This window comes from Varroa jacobsoni, unplaced genomic scaffold (assembly GCF_002532875.2).
Source record: "Varroa jacobsoni isolate VJ856 unplaced genomic scaffold, vjacob_1.0 scaffold_1305, whole genome shotgun sequence".
Classification (NCBI taxonomy): domain Eukaryota; kingdom Metazoa; phylum Arthropoda; class Arachnida; order Mesostigmata; family Varroidae; genus Varroa; species Varroa jacobsoni.
Genome location: NW_019214207.1, coordinates 222,514 through 241,328, shown reverse-complemented (window position 1 = coordinate 241,328; position 18,815 = coordinate 222,514). Strand labels below are relative to the sequence as shown.

Genomic DNA, 18,815 nt, shown 5'->3' with positions numbered 1-18,815 from the left:
GGTACACTATTATATGCAATACAGAAGGTATCCTTTGATTCGATGGCAAGGAAGACGATAGTTGATTAAGAACATGTAGCACTAGCCTAAATAAATATTAATAAGAAAAAGACTCCTGTAGGTTTACTATGTCGGGCAGTTATCCGGAGCCAGCAAAGCAGCTGAACAAACACCCATGCACGTATAACATTGCGTAATCTGTGTGGAGGATATAAGCAATTGATGATATTACTCTTAAGTTAGACCGATATAAGATAGGATCTTGTAACAGCTTTTGCGAGAGTCACTTCATTGTTAAATGCACAGAGGTTCCGTATGTTACCGGCAGGTTTCGGTTCCTTAATGGCAGCCGTGGCGTGATGAAGACGGTACTGCTGCTACCAACTCCAAACAAACCAAAATCGAACCGAATATAACGCCAGCGTTAGCCATGGTCTGTTCTTGCATTTGTCGGAGTTCGACGATGAGGACAGGAAGCAACTGAAGTAAAGGCTTTTGATAAATTCTGATTATCGTTCACAACATCAGTGATCGTAATAGGATGTGGGCTCAATACCGATCCCGCGCCCGCCAACTTGCCCCACTGAGCCAAACTCCATTTCATGGCGTTTGCTTTGCCCCACTCCATTGTTCTGTCCTGGTCGCATTGCGCGTTTCATTCCAAAGGCAGCGGCTTTCCCGCATGGACAAGGCACGCACACACAAGAACCTTAGTCCGCAAGTCAACCTTAGAATGCGTCTACACTGCCCTCAGCAGAGCGATACATATATGGAAAGCTGCTGGCGGAGTGTTTTGAGAAAGGGCCTGCGCAGTTTTTCGCAGTCGACAGGTAAGTTGGGCCTTGTCGTCAGGATACGAGAATTTAACTTTATTATCTGCTGCAGCCGCGGGCGTGAAAGAGAGACACGCATACAGGGACTCGTGAAGTAATTCGACCATTGACGATGATCGGTAAGCTACACAAGCCAGCAGATTCTCTGGCGTTCGTAACGAATCTCACGCGATATTGCTCAGAGAAATTCGCCTGTTAACAAGCAGAGTTGACAGCTTTGGCAAAGCAATCGTATAACAGCTCAAATGTTCAGCTGTGGTCGTATATTGTATCTGTATTGAACGCTGCTCGGCGGCGACGTCAACGTTGTTCAAGTGATGAGGACTAACGGTTTCTAGTATGAAGATCCTGTATGCAGCACGTTAAGGGATACTTGTAATTTCCATAAGTGAATCTATAGATTAAATATAGGGTATAATGACTGCGTTTAATGGTGGCCGGTGGATAGGTTTGAGAAAGGCCTGCGCGGGTGCAATTTTCTGTTCTATACGTCGAAACATTCCACAATGAGATTTGCCCCTTTTTAATTACGATTTTCATAGTTTTCAGTTCAACTAGGGTGCATTAGATAAAGCAAAATTATGTCTATGATAGAACTCAAAAATTAACATAAGTAATCCATGTACATGCTACTAAACGGCCTAGTATTTACCGACGTACTAGCCTCAAATGAAAAAAATCAAAGTTAAAGGATGCATAAGTTAATACCAAAGTAACTGGATTGTCAACGTGCCAGCCAAATTAAAATGGTGAGTTGAATGTTGATATATATAGACCAGATAGCTTGCAGTGAAAATGCTACATTCTTAAACTACTTGGCAAATTCTGCTTACACCATAATTTTTCTTTTATGAAACTACTGCTTTATAACCACAATGCTGACGCCAGTGTCAGTCGGCCTAGTCGGGGGGGGGTCCGTTTCGTTGTTCAGGAAGTTGACAAAACCTCAGCGAACGAAAAGACAACACTTTCAAGAACAATCTAACGTCCTCTCCTTCGGTTCTGGTTGCAGGTGAGTTACATCGTTGGAATTCAGATCACGGACGACGTAAACTGGGAAGTCATTCATGATGTGATGACGCCCTTTTCGACGCTGGCTGACGTTAATAAATCGGTTTTCAGAAGTTTCGCGCAAGCCCGCCATTAAGCTGTAATCGCATATAATGAAACTGTACACGTTTCGTCCCCCCTTCAGCGTCACTATTAGATAGTCTTATAGAACTCAGTGATCTTCGAAACTTATATGTTGATCGAAAGCGCACTTACCTTTATATGCGTGCTTTGCAACATGGGCCAGTCAGTGACTGCCGTATTAATTTTGCGAAAAGTAAATTTTACGTACATCGTTATGTTTAGTGAGCTAAATATGATCGGCTACGAAAGCTGTTCTCGAGACAATCGGCCCCTACATTGATAGCCACATTTAAATGGAAGTGGAATGAACACGAATTAAGTTCCATTTAAAATATTCTTGTGAACCTTTTGCCAACGATATAAACTTTTCGGTGCCATTTATTTCGTGTGTTCTTTAGCTCAACACGTCTGAACGTCGAAAAGGCTGTTTTTCGTCAACAGCGTTTCTCGTCCTATTACATGCCTGAAATATATCGGCAATAGATCTGTACCTATTTACATTAGATCTAGTAGATGTGTCGCTGAACAAGGCGTACACAAGCATTTTAAGTTTAATGGGAGTCTGAGCTTTATTAAGACATCGCTTCCCGTGCTTCGCCATATAATTGCCACCGGCAACTTTACATCGAGGGCGTCGACACGAGGACCAGACGAAGCTCGCACTGCTCATTCGTTCCAAGTTCACTGTGTAATTTGCCTGCCAGTCATATTTGCATTCTTATTACTACTGGTGTCGCACGGTCGCGCCGAACGTTGACGAAAACGCGATCATCAGTAGGGACTCAACGAACGTTCGATGTGTTCGGTTCACGTGCTAAAGCTGCCCAATGGGAATCATGGCTTTATGCGTCTTGATATGTAGCCATTGACAACCACAACGCTATGGAAGTCCCTATACAGAGGTGAGCGGTCCCGTCGAGGGTACCAGCCGTAGGGTCAGAGGCAGGTAGAGGGCTGGAGGCCCTCGAATCTCGAGACAGTCGGAAAGAGCGAGAGACAGGCAAGAGTTGGAGAAGTGGGAATGCGTTCCTTTGCCAGTAGTAGCCTAAAATGATTGTATTAATATGCGCATAGCTTTCCCTCACCATATTCAGTTCGACGGCGGTATGAACCGCAAAAAAGTCTGCTTCGCTCTTAAGCTTCCAGCAGCACATTACTCCCGCCATTTTCACTACCATGACCTCCATCACCGCAACATGGTCAGGGGGAACGAGCGCATGGCAACGCTTAGACATACACATATATGCGCTCAGTCTCGAAGTGCATAACGGTTCGCGCAACCCAGTGTTTAGATTCCACGCACTACTGCCTCATGTACGACATGACAATAGTAAAGGTAGAGTTTTCATTGATGCCTACTAAGAAACCCACAAGACGCGCAATAGCGCCATTGTTGCAGAGAAAAACATTAGGGTATCCGAGAGAAGCAAATGCGATACGGAACAAGCTAGCTGAAGGTAAAAAAACGCATAAAATGGCAGAAACGGCTTTTATGGCATTTGTGGCTATTCATGACTGTGTCGAAGACATTCGTGTTCTGCTGGTCGGATGGTGATGTACAGCCACTCGTATTCATAAAACAGTGATCACAAGTAGACTAGGCCTGATGGGCCAACCACCAGCTCGATGTGCTGACTAAGGCAGCTGGACCGAGCAGCGTCTTGGCAGTTACCGTATACTAGGTAGACATGCTGCCTGACTCGCCATCATGGTCAGCATGACATTGCCAGGTGAAACAGTCTTTAGCAAAAGACCTGTAGGAGACTTGCATATACTCTATAATGTAAGGGATTCCGGGAGGCTGCACTAGAAATCGCTGCCTACCGTTCGCTGCTGTCCGTCGCCCAGCCTTCTTCCCTGGCAGTTTGGCTGTTTCTGATTGTCGTCTCTTTTGGCCACTACCCCGCAAATACACCAAGTAACCCATACTCCCTTTATTGACTCACCCCTCCACATCCCCTCGTATGCTTGCAATCGCGGCCTGTTCGCTAGGGCAGTTGAAATCGATGGCACTCAAACGTTACTACTACTACCGCTACAACAGCACGAGGGTGGGCACACCGGTTGTGTGTTCCGAAATAGTCATTGAATTCACATCGACTGCCGCAAGCGACGTCGCTTCACGATAGCTACTGTTTGCTACTGTCATAACCCAACAAGGACGCTCGAGGCGAATCGCAGTCATCTGCACATACCGGCACTGCGCACTGCATTGCTCGCAGCGAACGCAGCCAGCCTTTTGCTATGCAAAACTTTTTTCCCAGCAATAGCATCAGCAGGAGGCAGCGGCGCGCCACATCAATGTCAGAGGAATGGGGCAACATTCTCTCACTTCCACAACCCCTCACCTCAGGCGAAGATTGCTGCTGCTGCTGCTGAACGATAGTCTAAGCCGCCTCGTTCCCGGCAGCCATCCGCTACTGCATCGCGATAATGACCATGCAGGCAACAACAGAGCGAAAGGGATGCAGGCAGAGTCAAATGAAGTGTTAAATTCTACACAATATTCGCCGCTTCCCGCCTTTGCACTGCTCACGAGCAAGTCCGCACAAAGCGGTTTCTGCAGCGTCCTTCACTACCCTTGTGCGTTTTCCCTCGTGCCACCTAAAGAAATCTATTGGGATGCCAAGCGTCGTGTCGGAAGACCCTTTACGTCGCCGCCCATCTTGCTTGGCTCGGTTTTGGCTAGGGGGTCCGAGCTGGGGACTCGTGACAGGTCACAGCACAACTACTACTGCCTGTGGTACTGCCGCACTTGGCTCAGTTAGGCGGTGCCATAAGACATCCAACCCTAGTGGAAACTCCGAAGGCAACATCGCACACCGTATGGGTACATGAGGGCGTCGCTTTTCATGGGCCGATTGGGTCATAGGGGTATGGTGAAGGCTAGGGATGTGATGGGAAACGACGGAAGGGTTATAGCCGAGTTTTGGAAACAGATCCTCCACGTTCTCCAGCTGAGTATGTATTCAAAGCGTCTGTTGGCTAACGCAGAGTTTGATTCGTGCTCGGTGAAAGCACGAAAAAGCGCGACCCAACTAGCTGACGAGACGTGGTCCAACCCAGCCAGTTAGCTAGCTAGTGGCTGAGCTAGCGCCAAAGAGGATTTCTCATCTCAATCCGTTGCGGAGAACTCGCTTTGCCATCTGCAAGTCCAACAGCAGCAGTAGGCCGCTGCCCAACACATACTGCGTTGCGACTTGCGCGCACCCAGTCGCACTTAGAGGGCATCGCCGCGAGACGGCGCGGAGTATAGAAAGCTTTGGGCGACCCCGAGAGACCCGGTGGCGCCTGATTGTAAATCCCGTCATTGCCTCTCGAACTTACCCCTATATCGCCCCTTCTTTCTCCCCACTTTCAGCCTGCCTTTTTGTCCCATCACGTCTCTATCTTTTGCGCTCGTTCTTTCTAAATATGTGTTGTATCATAACTGTTCGAGGGTCCTCTGGCGTGATGCTACGCACAAGGGTTTGTTGGATGTAGCATGGAAGAACCTACTACTGCCAACTTTATTCGAACCACTGTGTCCCATAGAAGACCGCTGACCGGTCCCGACAAGCACAGACGCGTGCCCCATACGTCCATGTGGGACTCACATGCTGAGAGAAGTTTCATTCGATATATAGCACACGACGTGTTGTTACTCCGTGGCCGATGACGTCGAACACCGACTGGTGATGGTAATGGTGCTAGCAGTCGCGGTCAAGGGCCAGTGCAGTTGCAAGCTGAAGCACCTAGCCGATCTACAGCCTATGCGGGTGGAGCCTCGGTCGATACCTCTACCAAGGCGATGTGACTGTGGGAAGCGGTAGTAGAGGTAGGTCGTCTGACGGATGGCGGCAGCCGCTGTCTAAGCCGTTTTCCCAACACGCCACCTGGCGCGTTATTGTAACGCGATGCACTCTACCACTTTTACAACTAGCACTATTATTATGACTGCGATGCCGCCTCGCCAAGCACGCAAACTGCTGCATCCTCTACGAGTGACGTCAGACAGGACGAGTTGTCGAGACGGTCATCTTCTCTCTGTTCCCAGTCGCGACCCACTGCTTCCTGTCCTTTGGGAGAATTTACAGCAGCAGCGATGGGGCCAGGTTGGACTAATGTCAACAAACCAAGAGACAAGGTATAACTTGCAAATACTCGTCTACTGGTTAGTCTCGATGTAGTAAGATACTAGTCACTAACGTCTTAGTAGAGTACATACAGCTTAACAAGCTATACAGGTACTAATGTTGCCTCAACGGCAGCAGCCGATTGCCGACTGATACTTCTCAATAGCCCCTAGAGATCTTAACTTGCCCGTACCAGGATTGGTCGACGCTTATATCACTGGCTACTAAAGACTACAGGTGGGTGTTGTCTTTAGCTTTCAGAGCATACAAACATGTTGCTATCACACCGTGTGATTCATCGTTAGAAATACTGCACATGCATGGACACAAACATAGTCTTCCACGCACATATCGTGCATGCGTGAGTCAAGATTTTTTTCGTGCATTTCTTAAGTCGTAGTATCATAATAGTTACAGGCGATTTGCATGGACAGGAAAGCACATCTTTCAGTATAGTCCAAATGGTTGTCAATACTATGTTATAGTAGTCAACATCATGTTTGCTAGCCTTAACTAGTAATACATATCTATTCGACTACTACAACGACTATTAAACGTCTACGACGCTGACGAATCACGCAGGGGTACCAGGTGATTTCTTTGGATTGCTGTATATGTGTATGTATGTGCCGTGCACTAACCTATTTTCGATCGTGATGGCAAAAGGGCTAAATTCTGCTATAAATGGTCAGTCGAATCAGTTACTATGTGTGAGCTCCAAAAGTATGAAAACAGTCATATGGACGAACAGGATGTTGCTGGCTTCTTCATTCGGTCCTTTCCAAGGCCCCGACACGTTGTAGGTCGTAACTTCTTCCGTACTGCTATTGTTAACGAAGCTTGTTCTCACATGTTACCATCAGTTCCATCTACTTCGTCTCATTCTTGGGGCTAGTGAGTTTGACTGTAGATAACCCTATATGCAGGTCTAAGCGGGACGATGTCCGTTGTAGGAAGTCGATACTCGGTCTCGTTCCTTGCGTATCTCTACGCCTTTACGAACATTTGATACATCAGGGTCGACTAGGAGGCGATCAGGATTCGGGCCGCATCACCACAACTCAACGAAGTAATTACTGCCATTGGCCATTTGACGAAAAAAAGATTTGGTCAGCTTAGAAAATATAGGCCAGGAAGTCTATCCTAACTTGCAGCAGTTATCTATCAAGTGCTTCTAGGGAGCCTGCTAGTGCTGGTCGTAGTAAGTCATGAGTAATGTAGTAATAAGTAGTGGTAACAGCGGAGGTCTGACCAACACTATATGCCATAGAGCGCTGGTGTTAGAACTACGCTCGTGAAACGGGAGATGCGCGGTCCGAGACGATCTAGTTCAGTTATTTGTTTCTTGCTGTTACTGCTACTATTTGTCCATATGTACAGTTCGTAGGATTCGTACCTTCAATACACTGGGGGGCGAGAAAAGGAAAGAGAAGGCAAAAAAGAAAAAAAATGCGTGATCTGCATGAGAACTGTCACCCGGTGGCTGATAGTTCAACTCCGGACTGTGGTACGATCGTGTGGTGCGGTCCACGGCAGACTGACGATCGACTGATGTACAGACAGCCACAGGATGAGACAGGCTAGAGAAAGAAAGAGATATAGACTAAAGTCTTACCTCAACAGCAAGCGGAGCTGGTTTTTTGGGTGTGGGTTGGTTTGGTTTGGGTCGGGTCGGATCGAAAAAAAAAAAAATGCATTGCAAAAATCTTCCGCCTGCAGACCCCGTCATTTGCGGTCTGGTAGGGGACGACTCAGGAGAGCACGGCGCGCAATGAGTTAGGTATTAGGAACCAGTGAGTAAGCAGATGATGACTAGGGTTAAGGGCTGGGATTTAACCCTTGCTGTTACGTAGCAATACTCGTCCAACGCCATTGACAGCAGCTTCTCAACCATCGCTGCTGCTGCTGGCGAGGTTACAGCCATCGCCTCCATCCTCATCCTTTTATAGTCACAATCGGGGGTCGTTGTTCCGGTAGTTGCCCTCCGTGGAATGTGAACCAGCGGTCAAACTAAGTCTCTTGCATGGTCTCAGCGATTGCAGTGTTAGTACAGTTAGCGCCACCTGCTAACACCATGCTTGCGATACTTAGAGATAGGGGGGTATTTGCAATGAGATGCTGGTGGACGGAGCTCCCCCCACTAGGGGCTAGTGGAGATAAAAGACTGAGCATGCATAGGCGTCTATTTAGCTATTACGTATGTACCAGAGGGCGCAAGCGAGTTGTCGACATGAAGAGAAAAGAGAACGTGGGGTTGAACAGGAGAAATGACGGAGTCACAGATGGACCAGAGCGTGTTGAATAATGACATAACCAACGGAAGGCCAATACCTGTGATGAACTTACCTTCTGTCATTTTATCGCGTCACCGTAGTAATGCGGGGTAATGCAACAGATCATTAGATAGGCGGACATAGGATAGCAATGATAACGCTAACAATTCTGCCGCTAATCAAACCAACGATAACCCGAACAGAATATAACGAAACTGACAGAAACAAGAGCTTCGATCCAGCAACGTGAATGGGTTTTTGTTGCTGTTGAGCCTAGGGCAACAGAGAACATGTGCAAAGAAAATGAGAGGGCTGCCGTTTTGGTCTGCAAAGACACAATCTTTGTTGGCAATTCGAGGCTGGAGCACAGCTGGCAGCAGCATACTGCCTGCCCACAGGTGAATTGCATTCTATGGTAATGACAGATGTTAAACGCGGCGCAACCGGACAAAAAGAACCCTTGCCGAAGGCAAAAAAGTGACGAGTGTTATTTGTATGACAAAGAAATCGAACGTACGATTGACCAACTATAATAGATACGAAAGACCATGCGTCGATAAGGGAAAATTATTTTTCGCTTTTTATAACGTTTTCTAAATGAAACTTCTGTCGAAATTCGTTGATCAACGAACTTGCGCTGTCGGCACTAGTGTAGGATTAATAGAGTAGGATGTTGTACGCAGAGATAAAGAACAATATTAAGACTAGAATCAGTTTCCACTACAGGTAAATTAATAAGGTTTATGCAACTAGCTTGATCAGCCAGTTTAGCGTAGCCAAATAGGGCGTAGGATGGGATGCCTAACGGCGACACCGGACGTACAGCTCGTAACACCACGATAGGGCCGCGTACCACGCGTATACTCGCACAGCCATCTTTCGACTGAGCATACGTATAGTCGTGTACAACAACTGAATTGGAAGGTTCGTTGTGTTACGGCCTTATTTTTCTTCTCCCCATTTGGCAACGTTACCATGAAAGGTGAGGTCTTCAGTAGGCATCACCGAATGCTTTGAATTAATGGCGGGTGAATTCGCACCATATTTTGTCCCGTTCAAATTCCGATGTCAGCACATTTCCGCTCGTTGATTACCGTCCATTTGCTGTTATGTCAGGACAGGTAGGCGACGCACTATCGACCGGTGTCAGCCGGTGATGTGGGATGAGTTCGAAAAATGGAGCGATAACGAGTGAAGCATGGAGGACAATTATACAGCAGTTAGCTGCTAGCTGTCTCACGTCTCATTCGCACCTCCTTGATAGCCTGCGTCGAACTCTTGCATATCCCTAATCTCGCCTCCCGTATGCTACAACAAACCAATCCGAGCCACCGTATCATGTTTCTGTCCTTAGGTCCACCGCTTTCGTCTCTTCTCTTCACTCCAGAAGAATTCAGAGCCGACGACGCCAAGAACTTGCGCTGGCGGAGACTACTTGCAGGTCGCTTCGACCGTTTTCCCCCCTTTTTCCCTTTTTCAAACTCTCTGAACAGGGAATTTGAAAATTTGTTATTAATTTTAATTATATAACATTAGTCGCAGAGCAGTTGTGGGCGGTGAACGAGCTAGCGCTCAATCGGCCTCAGTTCGACGTATAGTTGCAGAGCTGGCTTCTCTGAGTGGTGCAAATGAGTGTCGCCGAGTATAGTCCCGTTCGTTGTGCGCCGAGTGTTGTCTTGTGGCGGTCGTTGTGGTGGTACCTTATGTGTTCTCGTAACGCCTCTGCTTGTCATGGGAAGCAGAAGCCAGCTACGGAGCTGTTCGTCGCTGAGTATGGACGGGGCCAGTTAGGCTCGTTGCATCTTAAGTGCGCAGGGGTGCGATGAGCCGCGTATGGGGCAAAGGATTTTTATGATATTGACGGTAGTGGCGGCAGCGACAACGACAGCAGCAACTGCAGCAATAGGGAGACTACGAAGACGCAGCGATTGCGGATTATGGTCTTTGTGTCAGGGGGTTGGTGCACCCGCAACCCCAGGCACATAGAGCTTATAAGCACATGTGGACCTACGGACGCAATGGAGCAATGAACGGGAACGGGGAAAGGGGAATCTGGGCTTTGTGTAGTTCCATATTTCTCGAGGAGTGTGTGTCCTGCGCCTAATTGCATGTGGCGGTGCGCCCGACCTGCCGCTGAGAATAGCGGAGAAACTAGGAGGACGCCGAGATAGAAAAAAAGGAAAGATCGAGATAGAGGGTAAGATGGAAAACGGAACCAGAATGAAAGAGGCCTTGACAGAGAACGATATCATAGAAAAAGTGGATGGCAATGCGTGGTACACCTAACTACTGACAGCAGCGTCGGTAAAGTAATGTAATGGTGGCTTAGATCAGATCTTACAGCGCCTCTAGTGGTCTTTGGCTATTGCTATAACGCTTGTACGGACAAAATAGAAAGACAATACCTCTCTTCAACAGAAAAATAAAATTCAATCCAATGACAACACCTCACGGCCAGTTTGAGTGGACTCGGGTAGGGGGTCTTGGCCAGACTCCAGACCATCTTTGTCTTGCGGTTTCTGCTGCTCTCCGTTTTTGCTCAGTTCTTGTATTTACACATGGGTCTGTAGGTCCTTGTTGACTACTATTCGATCATTGGCCTGACCAATCAGAAACAAGGCAGGTCGTTTAGCTGACCTATTATACATACATGGCTGTTTTCAGCCTAAAGAAGGTACCCGACTAGAGGGGTGTCCAACTCTTCAAGAACGTATTGCAGCATAATAGACATAAGTGGTGGAAAAAATTGTTTTATAATATTTGAAAAATAATGAGTGAAGGTTTCTGTTGTGAGTTCAGCAACAGGTCATTTTCAGCTTGTTGTAGACGTAGTATAACAGTCACAAGATATGCTGCATAGCTGACATGACGATGTACAAGCTTGTGTCATTTTTTTAAATGAGCCGACTCTAGCTGGTACTTCCGTACGGCTCGACGGCATCGCTTGCTTAAGATTATTTGCTGGCTGCCTATTTTCCTCAAATGAAGTTTGCGGAACCTACAATATTGTTTATTTAATAGATGCCATTATATAGTGTACCTGTACTATGTATTAGCCATGAAGGCAGTAACTGTTTCTATTTGAGTATCTAGTATTCTATTCTAGTATATTTTGAAGGGTACGGGCTAGAAACGCACGATTACGTGATAAAGATACTTAGCAAATCTACTAGAAAACTACGTCACCTTCCTTGTCAAAAAATGCCGGTAGTCGGAAGATTTTAATAAAATTTCACTACTGGTACTTACAGCATTACGTGCTTGTTAAATGCGAACGTCGTACGCTATCGCCGGTCGTTTCCGTTCCTACAAGCCTTTATGCTAGAGCTCTGGAGCTTTGAGTGAGCTATGCGGGTGCTACTGGTTGTTTACTTACCCGCCTCATCGTCTGAATATCATAAAATCGATTGCAAATTAGATGAAAGTCCTTCTAAAATATAAAATAAGTTAGAGTTAGTGATTGGCAGCTTCTAATCCACCGTATGCTACACGGATTTATATATTCAACGCATTATTTTTTTTAAGTCTTTGGCTGTTAATTTTTTTTCCTGTGTAAACAAGTCTTCGGAATCATCTCGTCGGTATAGCGTCTATATATATATATATATATATTGAAATCCACTGTTGTGGTGGTCTGATTCACCTATCTACAGAATATAACAACAATATTTTGTTGACAGCCTGTAAATATTATTCAAAGTTGCAAAGGCGGTCTTTGGCAGTGCAGAACAGAATAGTAGCTAAACTTGTGCGAGAGCGGAGTACGGTAAACGATGTACTTCCTTGCATAATTGTTTGTCGGCGCGTTTTACACGTCATATGTTGGCTTAACTTGTTTTTCTTCTGTGGAGTCTTATTGCAAATACTACGCTAATACCGTCAGGGACCCCACGAGACTGATGATGTCCACGGCCTTCGCACGTGATGTTGTGGTAGTAGTACTTATGTGTAATATGGAGCTCCTGCGTTGGTTCATACTGAGCGTTGGAAACTACCCGCCATCGTCACCAACACATACTTTGAATGGGCACCAAACAGTGTCCAACCAAGGCAGTGCTTCCGATGGACACTCGAACCGCCAAGTCGGCCAGACTGCTTCTCCTGCTGCATCCCAAACGAACTAAACTACCTGAACGAAGTCAAGGATAGATGAGGTAATGAGGTCAGGCAGAGGTTTCTTTCCTATCAAATGCACCGTTACTCTGTCGGACGTTTCTCCGCATTCCAATGGGCATTTTTCCTGTCTGCCTGGCTGTCTTTGTTACATCTCGCGTTCCTTCCGTCTGCTTTTCCTTCTCTCCTTTTGAATGCCTACTTGCTATTGCTGGTACACGGTTGCTCCTCGACTGTCCCTGGTACAGTTTTTCCTAACCGTTGGTACCGTCCTCCGACGGCAAACGGTACACCGCCTGATACCCCTGGCGCCCTTCGAGGTCACTGTGGCCTCTGCTAGTAGCAGCTGCAGCAATAGTAGTAGTCTGTTAGTGATACAGCTTTTGCTCCAGTTCACCCCTAATCTCTCTCTTTTCGATCTCTCTCTCTCTCTCTCTCTCTCTCTCTCTCTTTGTGAGTGGAAATTCTTGTTCTAACTGTCGCAAAAAAAGGGATAGCCGACGAATGACTCTCTCATACGCTGCTAACATCGCAACAGAAGCGACAGCAATGGCAGAGACATAAGCACACATACGCATTCACAGACACACACACAAACACACAATCACACACACAAACAGGAAAAAATAGAGAGAACTATCGCGCGCAGGTGTTGCGCAGGCCCCGACATCAATCGCGCTAGTGACAGTCGACACAGAGACAGCGCCGATTGTCCTGCTACAGCCGTTAGAGGAATACTAGCGATCTAGAGAGTGTAGTAGCAGCGGTGTTACGGCATTGCTAACCTCCTATCCCCAGCATTACAGCCGGCCGAGCTTTCGGAATAGACTAACACACAGGCCAATTCGATGCGAAACGCTATTTCAATGGTATTACTTCAGAGAGATTCCTCCACAGCCTCTAGGCTATCAGCAGGCGCGTGAGGTGCTGAGGCTAGACGGAAAAGGGATCTCACTGAACAATTATATCGAGGAATGCGGCAATGGAAAGATCTTGTATACAGGGGCGCGGCGACGAGGGCGGCAGACGTCGAATAATAGGCAGAAAGCTAGGCAACGTACAATAACAAAGGATACGGTGGAGGACTATGCTAGGAACGACAGTAGACAACAGCGTAGAACGACACTGTTTGGCAGCTACATAGCGTGACGGTCGTAGCTTTAAACGCGTCGGCAGCTCCCATCACTAGCTGGAATAGCTAGTGTCCGAAGCGAAGTGGCTGCTGCGACAAGAACAGCTACTACGACAACAGCAATGGAAGTTACCATAGAGGTGGCACCGGGAGCAACCCACGGCGAACTCGATTGATTATTTGATAGATCCTTGCGAGATGTTGAAGGACTGAGGGAATGAGCTGCGGGGATGAAACGGGTAGAGGGCAGGGAACACAAACCGTTTCTTTTAACCCTTCAATAACAGTACCGCCGCCAACAAAACCTCCACCGCTAGCGCTATGATCAGTTTTGTTCAGCTCTGGTCGCCATTTCCCCAGTGCTGCCTCTATCCGTCGCTGGTGCACGGGAAGAGCTCGAGGCCGGGTGTTCGGGGCATCTGTAGTGCGGTGAGTACCGACTGTTACGACTGCTGTTTGTAAAGCCGTTGTCATTACAGCCGCATTCGGTATGGAGATAGGCGAATAGCAAGATGGCGCGATGTCGACGTAACACTGCCCTCCAAAAGGCAAGACATTGTCCCTCTGCCATGATGGCTGGCTCGTGTTGTGTGCCAGTAGAAATCTTCCGAACAGATGATACCCCCTGACGCGATTATTGTCATGAGTGATTTTGATGAGCGTTACCGCTACTACTGCGCCGCCGCCGTCACCGCGAACATATCTGCTCCATTGGCTCTGACGACATCTTTCAGGCGGAGGGCGATGACAACCGTGGTGAAAAACGACTACGGTAGAGGAAGCTGAAAAGAGCGGGGAACACAGGGTCGGAGACCGACGACAAAGCGCTGGAATTGAGGCGCGAACCGGCGAGAGGGCAGTCCAATGCTGGGAGGTGGTTCGAGGAGGAAATCGTCTCGACCGACGTCGCTGCTGTGACACAGTGACGGGAAAGTTGAGACAGGCTGGGCGACGAATAAGCCATGCCAGCCAGCCAGCGAACGAACAAGTAAGCCAGAGCGGAAGAAAAATAAATATGAAGAAAGGCTAGAAAGGAACTAAGCCCCGATTAAGCCAGGCGACCTAATCTGTGGCCTGTATGAAAGTACAACAAGTTATAACGGAAAGACAATATACGCACACATTGAGACAGAGTGATATGACAAACGAACAAAATCAAAACATTTACACCAAATAAGAAATGAGGGCTTGAGAGAAACTTGTTGCGCAAATAAAGGCAACGTGAAATTGCTGACCTTAGGCAACAACAGTATAGATAGGTAATACGTGTGATACTCTGCTTAAGCTCGTGGTCTATAAGTGTGGCTTTAATACTGAGGCTAGCTTATATATCCCAGTAGACGGGTCCGCACAGAAAATGAAAATAAGTGTTGCAGTAAGGCTCAATAAGGGTTGTTCTACTTAGAAAAATTTCCTATGCATAGAATCTAATATTAGCAGTGGAGAGGGTGATGGTGGCAACTGCAGCGTTGGTGTTCTCGACCTTATCTGTGCACCTAGAGAAACCCGAGTTTGCCCCACTCTTGTGATGATCATAGTTGTATTGAAGTCGTGGAGTTAAAGAACTAAGAACCAGTTTCGATAATCCACTAGTGCGTTGGTGTTTGCGTATTTGGAACTGATTAGAGCTGCATATCTTTCCTGTTTCCTCGCAACCAGCATCGCTACGGCTTTCTAGCAGGTTCGATAGGTCTGACTGGTCTAATGGGTTGCGGCGAGATAGCGAAAGTTTCTTAGAAGCCTCATGTGAAAGTGCAAAAACCAACTGCATCCCAACTGCGACCATCATCCTAAGTTAGGTGGAAGGTGACAAACGCAAAGCAGCAGCTACAACAGATGTAACAGAAGCAGCAGGCCAAGAAGGTTCCACCCAGGCTGAAGACAACTTGAAGAACTGGAAAGTTTCATTGAATCTTGCAAGTATCAAGAGGGCACTTTTCAACTCTCGTGTGTAGTGCTTACACTTTTCCACCTATACATCCTCATGCAGCCGTATACACTCTCTACATATGCATATATAGCCTGTGCAGATCTACGCACAGTAATAGGCCTTTTATATGCAAACGCCTGAACGCCAGACATATCGCGGCGTAGCAAAACGTCGTGAGATAGAGTCGGGAAGCAGACCCAGATGCATATTCTCTAGCTTGAATCAAAGAGTGACACCCTGTCGTATTTTTAGATTAGGTCTTCTCCTAGCGATCAGCCGCCTCGATTATTCCTGTGGAATTCGCGGCAGCAGACGACTACATTGAGATCAATTCGCGCGCTGAGCAAAACCGGCACCTAGATGTTTCAACGTCCCCTTACTGTCCACACCGGCAGAGGCAGCCGGCGAACGGAGGCACTGGTACCATCTTAGTCGTCCAGCTCGTCACTTAAACGCCCTACCACCATTGGAGATATACTTCTATTCCTATAATGTACTTATTGCCAGTGCTGTGAATGTGGACGTGGCTAGCTGTGTCAAGCGACACCGCGAGGGTGTCGGTGGCAATAGTAGCGACCCCCAAAAGTTCAGTCGAGATGGGTTGGATCGTGGGAGCTATTCATATCCACCCCTATTAACAGGCATACAATCACTGCTTAGCAGCCACCTGACTGACGAACCGACATTTCTGATTCTCCAACTTCCCAAGTGACCCTTGGGGCATCTGCTGTAGACTATGGTTGCAAACTGCGAAGGGTGAGCTAACGAGTGGGAACAGTCGGTTGTTAACTGTCGGTGAAATCGTAGTGTATATATCTTGTACCTTATATGAGAAACTGGAAGAAGTATACCGGGTAGTGAAGGCGGTATCTAAGGGCTGGACACGAATCACGCTGATTCAAACAGTCCGATTGTCGGAGTCGTTTGGTAATGAGAGCACCAAGCGATATGTACGCTACTAAATCTAAAAAAGGCTCCCACCCCACATGATTGAACTGCAAGTTACGGAGACACACAAGAGATAACCTAAAAATTATAAGGTATACACACGGAAGGCTCACAAAGGGCATTAGGTGTTTTGAGAGAAGAAAAAGCCCCCGCTGGGCATCCGTCAGTCTTACACACATTCAATTCAATGCCAAAGAAAAGGCTTGGAGGTCCCCGACGAGGTTCGGTCGGTTGGTGGTGAGAGATGTGGTTATGGAGGTACCCGGATTTCAAGACAAACCGTTGCTTTAGCCGGCTGACGCTTTGCCGAAAAAATGAGTCACTGCAGTCGAGAAGGCGACCATATAGTATTTTGTCCTCACTCTCTCTTTTCTCTTAAAAATAGCCGCCACTATCCATTCAGGATCTTGTCCCAGAATGTGCAGCACTGCGAGTTTGCCCACCCATGAGGGTTCCGCGAGGCTCCGTGCTCAATCATGCTTAAACCACAACCCTTTGCTATTTCTATTTTCCATACATCTGCTGCAACGTACAGCCATTTAACAGTGCACCGGCAACCATAGAGACACAGGCTGGCGCGGAAAATTGTGCCTCGAGTGTTAAAGCTCGAAGCCGTGGTTGGAGGTCAGCGGTAGCAACGGCGACGAAAACGATGACGACGCCGTCCTGACTGAAACTATCATGGAGGTCCAAATAGGATGCAGTAACAGCAGCAACCTCTCGCAAATGAAGAGTGCAGAAAACGCCTGGATGGGTAAGGGCAAATGGGATGGGCAAATCTAACTGGGAGTTTTGTGCTTGGCAGCATAAAGAATGAAAGCTGAGTATCGGGTCTTGGGTCAAACTCGGTCAGGGCGAATGAGTTCGTGGGAGAGAGCACGCGACAAGGTTAGTTGCCACATCGTCACGGGCGCACCTCTGTATTGACGAAAACGTTGCGTACCTTCTATCTTGTCTGTCTCTACCGGTTCATTTCTACAGTTCGCCGGTATCGGATTGGGAGAACGGCAACCAAGATGTTACAACTTATTTTTCCTGTAAAAATGGAAACAGGCATTCCGTGCCTAACTGCTAGCCTTTGCTTCTGTAGGACAAAATCGGGTCGACGAATCGACGATACACTACATTAGTCGGATAATATTAGTTGTAGTTTCTTAGAAAACTCTGTCGCATTTTGAACAATGAACACTTTCGTTTCAATAGAAGGTAACTCGAATGAGGCTTGCAATGGTGGTGCAGTTACAGTCCCCAACAATTTAGATGTGTACCCGAAGACAATAGTTGCGGCAATACAGTTATTTTTTAAAGTGATTGAAACAGGCCGAACGAGCCGATTTAGCTGCGAGTAGTAGTTGGACCAACGTGAAGAAGCTGGACATAAAGAACTTTTAGGGCGCGAGGTCGCTATATATCGCGTAGAGAGAGTAATCGGCGCGAACGAAATCATCAAAAATCCCCTTAGCGACAATTTCGTTGCACACAACCATGCCAAAGAGGTGGCTGTATGAACACAAAAAGGGTAGAAGTGCCGCAAAAGCTAAGTACGGCCTAAGGAAATCTGTCAAAACAGAAAAAAATGCGTTTGAAAAAAGGCTAAATATCAGAAATCAATTTTTAATACTCGTTGGCTGCACTTGTTCGCCACATGTGCTTTCCTTTCGCAGATCAGTTTTTCCCGGATTCCTTTTCGCTTTCTTTTTTCGTCTCTTCTGCTTTTTTCTCAACTGGTCTATTTTCTGAGTGGGCTTGCCAGCTCCTCGAAACATTTGCCACTAACGTAACTGTTGTTGTCTTAAAAGCTTGTCTTGAAGACTAAAGGCCGCTCAACTCAGTTCTGACAGTAGAACCTCAAGGACTAACTCCACCCTACGGTGCCGGCTACATGGCGCCGAGCTCTCTTTTTCCGTCACCCCATTTCGCCAAGAACTCGCTCGAGCTTTTGGCTGGCCATGAGAAAAAACGGGGTAGAAGAGCACGGGCCGAAGGGTTTATACTAGAGTATTGCTAGGCACAGCCATTGTTGATTCAGGACAAAGGGTGTTCATTGAGGATGAATAACTCTAAGCTTGCCTTCATAACATCTTCCCCACCCACAGCCGCAGCGTACACCGCACTGATAGCGTTTGTTGGTTACCTCCATCCATCCAGTCAAGTTGCGTTGGCAGTAGTGGTACATGACAATGGCTTATGCGTACTGCGCCTGGCGGCCAGGCGTTCTTTCGTACTCGGTCCACGCATTACTTTCTGCCCTTTCCCTGCACAATCCTGTCTCGTACGGGTTCACCCTGGACGGTTGGCAAGCGGTACCGACCATACAAACCTGTACGAAACTTTTAT

The 18,815-nt window shown here is 47.2% G+C and overlaps 1 long non-coding RNA gene across 1 annotated transcript; it reads left to right on the top strand.

The window, feature by feature from the left end:
• The first annotated feature begins 345 nt into the window (after nt 1-345).
• Nucleotides 346-2,348, top strand: LOC147752343 (uncharacterized). Its single transcript, XR_015314318.1, has 2 exons — nt 346-1,582; nt 1,846-2,348. It is a non-coding gene; the product is annotated as an uncharacterized LOC147752343 (long non-coding RNA).
• The last annotated feature ends 16,467 nt before the right edge of the window (nt 2,349-18,815 follow it).